This window comes from Oxyura jamaicensis, chromosome 3 (genome assembly GCF_011077185.1).
Source record: "Oxyura jamaicensis isolate SHBP4307 breed ruddy duck chromosome 3, BPBGC_Ojam_1.0, whole genome shotgun sequence".
In the NCBI taxonomy this organism is placed as follows: domain Eukaryota; kingdom Metazoa; phylum Chordata; class Aves; order Anseriformes; family Anatidae; genus Oxyura; species Oxyura jamaicensis.
In genome coordinates, this window is record NC_048895.1 from 2,652,836 (window position 1) to 2,659,281 (window position 6,446).

The window sequence follows — 6,446 nt, forward strand, 5'->3', positions numbered from 1 at the left end:
TCCATGCCTAACTATGAAGCAATTGTTATTTGTCACCGTTATCATGGGAGTAATTAATGACCCCAATTCAAGTATGACAATACTGCCTAGATTAGTAATTTTATTGACACATGTGGACTAAAAAATATGCCAAAAATCTATAGCACAGGTAGGTCACAAAAAAACAACCACAGAGCACTATAAAAACGCTTAGAGTAATGCTAATAAAGTACTGAACACGTAATGTGGATGGGGCAGGATGGAGACTGGCCTTTCCAATAACTTCAGATGCAACAAATGTTTCTGGAAATTTCCCAGAGTATCTAACAAGACCATTTCCTATAGAGCCCTATACAATCTACATAATGGTTCTTCAATTTGCCTTATGAAAAGTCTACGCAAAGAAAAATGACTGCTTTACCCCATTTTCCCCCCAATCAGCTCAAACAAATGGTATGGAAATTGAACTGACTGTTTATGATTAGTGAATGTCAATCAGTCACCAAAGGTTAGCACTCATGATCCTAATGGCTCCCTAAGCTCCGGGCATTAATCACTCACCCACACCCTTACTCACACACTGACTGTTCCACTGATTTATTACTTGGGCAAAGCGGCATTTATTCTGTACATAAATACATCTCCTTCTTTATTGACACAGGATCCATTCAATACCTAATTGTAATCCCCCTTGGAGGAATAATAAAAAACTGGAACAGTCAGGAATAAAAATAGTTGAGGTATCTATAGCTAAAGAAGGGTTCTGTTTCATCAGGACAATGGCACGGCTGGCTAACCAGATGGGATGTCAGGGCAGAAGTATGGAAAGAGGCTGCCTCTGGAGAGCAAGAGCTGCACAGCTCTGGGATGTAAATGAAGGGGGAAACCATTTACTGAGCTCTGCTCAGCAAGACTGCCCTTCTGCAAAATGCTGTGCTTCACCATCACAGCAGAAGGATATTTATTCTGGCATATCAGCATGACAGCAGGAGGAAGACCAATCCAGTGGCATCACTCAACAGAAGACAGCGATGGAGACGTGCCATCCGGAGGTTTACGGATAAGCACACCACAGGAAGAAGCCCACAGCAAGGCACCAGCCACTTCCCTTCTCTGCTGGGCCCTTTTCTACCCACACGTGCCTCAACCAGCCTCCGACAGCCCCAACCTTACAAGGAGGTTATCACAGGCTTGCAAGTTGTAATTTACAAGCAATGTTTCTCTTAAGACACATTGAGCTCAACTCTATCCTGTAGCTTTGATTACACCATATTTCCAGGCTACAGTCAGAACACAAATGTGCTCTGAAGCTGTAAAACTCCTGCTCTGCTGTTTGACTCGGGTTCATCCCTTTTGCTGAGGTTGTGTAACCTCTGTGACTTCCATGACTGCATCTTACTGAATTCCAAAATGGTTCAACCCTTAATTTAAGTGAAGTGTCAGAATGGGTTGCTTCTTTGGGAAGTTCAGCGAGTACATGCGCAACTATCTTAAATCACTTTCAGAGAACGTAGAATATGAGAGAAGGCTTGGAGAGAAGGCTTGTGGCTGAAGTACCTAGATAACAGCACCACTCTTCTTCATAAGTAAAGACACAAAAAAAAAAAGATCAGCTTGGCTAAATTAATTTACTTCAACCTCAGCGCCTGTCAATAGCTGGAACTCTATTCAGTGAAGTATAGATACAAGCAATAACTCAGTAAATTCTAGATGAAAATGAAGCTTCTTAGTCATTTAAGTCAGTGTCTCATAAACTATCTGTATTTTGTATGTAATGCAAATACTCCCTTTGGATGGGTTTTCCAGAGTCACCAGCATCAACATAACTTTACCTCCACTCCTGTCATTCCAGTTTTAACACAGCTTTCTCTTCAAGTATATTTTGGGCAATGCCAGTTGTTATCTGGATTATATGAATATTCATAACCTTATGAGAAAGCATGAACTACAGAAATTCTTTTCACCCCAAACATTTCAGAGGGTAGATAAATCTCGCCATGTATAGCCAACTGACAACACAAAGTACCCTTCCTGCTACATGCATTTAGGTTGCCATTTGGCAAGAACACTCGTGCATGCAGCGGATGATACACTGCCTGTGCTGAAGAAGCCAGAGCTCAATTATATCGACTTTTGTGGAGTAATGATTTTGTCCAAGGTTTTTAAGGTTAGTCACATGAGTAGAAGTTTTGCTGAACCAAAGCATCAGAGATGAAAATCATCCATCATTTATGTGTCTCAGGCTTTCAGAACAACTAATCTTCCTCGGCAGCTCATGTCCTGCAAACAAACAAATGTGCTAGCTGCCTTGCCCTATTTTCTTCTTATAAAATGGCAGAAAATCCACTAGTTTTGCTTGGTTTGTTCCTATTCAGTCATTAAAATGAGTGTGCTCTATTTCCCAAGATTTTTTTTTTAAACCAAGTTCAATAGAAAATACTGTGATATAAAATCCAAGTCCAGTGACATCCCAAACAAAACACAACAACCTGCTTATGACACATTATATAGTTTAACATTCCCATCCTCCAAGCTCACAGGAGAAGATAAAATAGAAGGCAGGGGAAGGTCAAGAGGAGAAAGTGTGTCCTTACTTTTTCAGCATTAGAGGAGAACAACAGAATAACAGTAGCATGGGGCTGCCAGGCACAGAGCAGACCGAGTTCTGCCATCTCTGCGCTGCAGCTGTGGGATGTGGATGAAGAGGGGTGAATTGCTACCAAACTGCAAAGAGCCTGAACACGTCTACTTTCAGCCTGTCCACCTGCGAGAACTAGTGCAGGTATTTTGATGTTTGCCAGATTCAAACAGCACTAAATGGCAGTCAGATTTTATTTTTTCCTTGTCAGGAATATACTCAGTTAACATAATAATCATAAATTTAACATTTAGATTAATTAAATAGTTAGCTAATGCAAATATCATCTTGACATTATTAACCCTGCAGCAATTAGATGCTGGTCTACAGCATAAAATTTATATCTCCCATTCAGATTAGGACTTTGTTTGCTTATGTTTAATTTATAAATTTTAAAAAAATCTGTTTTCCAAATATGAATTCTGCTTTGATTTGTTTCAAAACCCCCTCTTCATGCAGTAGCCAGTCCCCACAGAAGCTTTGAGTATACATCTCCTGAAGAGACTGCAGCTCCACAGCTACGTAAACCACAGCTGTGAAGTCACGACCTCATCGAGGTCACAGACTTGGGATGGGATGGTTTACAAGGAAGACAAGAAGTTTAGAAAGAAGCTAAAGAGGAAGCAAAGGAGCTATCAAGAAAAAGCTCTTCTTGCATCTGAAAAAAGTGAAGTCATACTTTATTCCAAGAGTGGCTTTCTTTTTACTGCCAACTGAAACAACTTCTTTGCATAAGCAGAAGAGATTACATCCCATCCAAAGCCGTCCTACACACCACAGACACATCTATAATTGGTAGTGTTCAAACCATGCTTACGGTGAACAAATCACAGAAGACATCAGTCCTAGCAAGTGCTATGTCATTTGCTAGGTCTGTGCTCAGGCTCCTGCTGATGGTTGTCTCTCTCCTTCATAATTAAAGATGAAGAATGTGTCTCTGATGTAGTTTCTGTTGGTAAACTTTAAAAATTAAAGATTTGGAAGTATAGTCCTTGAAAGCATGCCCTCCTTATTGCTTGAGATAAGACACTCGATAGAGTCTGAAGCATCTTAAAGTAATCATTCTTGCTACAATTTGTTTAGAGACGTACTAACCTAAGGGTTTGGAAAGCTTCTTGGGAACTGAACGATAGTTGAAATTGATCTTTTAAGACCATACAAATGTGGCCACATAAATTAGTACAAAGCAGAAAGTAAGTATTTAGAAATTGAACCAGTATCTTTGGTGGCTGTTTTTGCTCATTTTTATCCTGACATGGAAAACCTGAATAATGTGCACTCAAAAGCAGCTATATTTAGGCAGAATCCTGCCTAGATATCTCTGCCAGTTATTAATGCTGTCGGGCATGATAAAGTACTGTATCTCATTTGTCTGTGTGTGCTATTCTCTCAATTTAAGCCATTTGGGCTGAAAATTCTCGCACGGAGTTTCTACCTCAAGCTCAATCACTTGGAAATATTTAGGCAAGAGGGAAGCAGCTGTTACCAATGAAAGTTCTCAGTGACTATGAGCTGCCTCCAATCCCTGGCCCAACTTTCCTCCCAAAATAAAGTTAGAAATCTTCTCCGAATTCTCTCTGTTGTACCTCCTGTGGGGAAAGAACTTCAAATTTAGCATGAAGGATCAGTGGATATCCAAAATGCTATTCCTTTGAAAAAAATCCACCCAAATTTGGGCTTTGGTTTTTATCTTTTAGCTTTATCAGAGTATGACCTTCATTAGCTTGATCTTAGCCTTACTAATGCCAACAAAATACTCCATTATCTCCATGGGAGAAAACTCTACAGTTTCATCAATGTTATCTTCCATTCAGAATAATCTTTCATTAGAAATAATTTACTGTAGCAAGATCACCACCATAGGCATTTCATGCTGAGAACAAGGGGAATCCTCTTGCTTTCATTTGAACAAATTGCCATCAGTTCCATGAGAAATAAGGATCATAAGTTCTAGAAGAACCTTAATATTGACAATGCCTTTCATGCCAACTGAAATTCCTACAGTCTACCCAACGTTTACATTGCTGCTTCACAGGACGGCTCTCCTTTGGAGAGGGCTTTGCATTCAGGACTAGACACTCCCAGAAATCCCGAGCCAACAACGCTTTCCTTACACGTTTACCACTACTCGCATCTGATACATTTCCCTTGGTTTATAAAGCCACGGGACAGTTATTCAGAGTCAAGCTTACTTTTGTTTTCAGTTCCAGATGTGAAGGGGTGTTTATGACTTCCTTGAGTTAAACTGTAAAACCCCAATCTGTTAATAACCAGCACTCCAGGTCCCTTCAAGCTTCAGGATGAATGCTACCCTTTAATGGGCTGTGTCCTTCCTAGAGTATGAAGGAAATGGGCCTCCTCACTTGTCTTGCTATTTTCAGACTGCTAAAAGAGCACCTCCATCGGAACAAGCAGGCCCTCTACCCCTCTGGCCTGGGGCAAGCAGGAATACGACGATTACTGTACTCCCACTGTTCCGCAACTAGGAGGAAGGGTCAGCATTGGCTTCACAGTATTTGATTACATGCCACATCGCTGTTCTTGTGCCATAGACAGTAATTTCATCAGCACTTGTAATAAAGAAGCCATCGTGAAGACAGCAATGCTCTGGGACTCCCTACCTTTTGGGGATTTTTTGTTTTATCCTTTTAAAGTTTTCTAGTGCTTGCCATTATGAGCTTGGCCGCACCAGGCAGACTTCATGTTTTTTCCCTGATGACTCCAGCAGTTCAATGGTGGGCAAGGTTTAATATTAAATATGATTGGCTGTACCACAGAGATTAATACCAGCTACCTCCCATTAAGTGGAAGCACTTCACAATTAGAGGCAGTTTAAAAGCGCATTAAATGAAGGGACTTGCATCCAGGAATAAAAATTACCCTTATTATTGTTATCGATGAACAAATACTCATTCAAATCTAGTATTGTGGACAAACTGAACAGCAGGATTGCAAAAACAATTCACAAAGCAAATCAAAGTAATGTTTACCACCACCATCAAAAGAAGAATCCTTGCATTTCATTTAAGATCAACTGTTTGGAGAAAAATACACAAGTGCTTTTGGTTTAGGGACAAGCAGATCACTGCTAGAGCCAGTCACAGCCCCCTACAATCCCTGGAAAATTGAATTTGCTTTTTTACATGATTTAAGCAAATTTCTTGCTAAGGCAAACCAAGTAACCAGCCCTGAGAAGTTTTTTGGTTTCCAACTAAACAGGCACTGGTTTTGCATTGAAAAAGTTGCTACATAAAAAGTTCTGAGCTTCCCTGCCACCCAACTGAAAAGTGTATTTTGGCTCGTACACCTTACTCCACTCAAGCACAAACTATATAGAAATGTTTGGTTCACCTTTTATCTCTCCCAAAATCTGAGAAGATTTGGGGGCTAAGCTATGGTATGACATTGCTCAGCCATCGGAGTTGAGAGCTGTTGCGAGTTCCTGGCATGATACCCCTCTGCATCATTTACTGTATGTGGCCAATTGATTTTGCTTCCCCTATGCATGTATCCATTAACCTCAGTTAAATGATTTTTTAATGAAGAATAACTCGTGTTCCTAGAACAGCTCTCTGTTCAGAGCAAACCAGGGATGCTTTTAAAAAACATTCTTTAATCAACTCATTTCCATACAGGCAATGTGATAGTTGCCGTAAGAAATAAATAAGTAGCCTATACCCTCCGTAGAAAGGCAGTAGGGTAGAGAGAGAACTTAAAATGAAGTTTTTTTTTGTAACAAATAAACCTTGGAACTGAAAATCAGAGGTCAAAAAAAAAACAGATACTTCAATAGCACATCTTGAACAGAATACATCTCAGACCTTTTTTA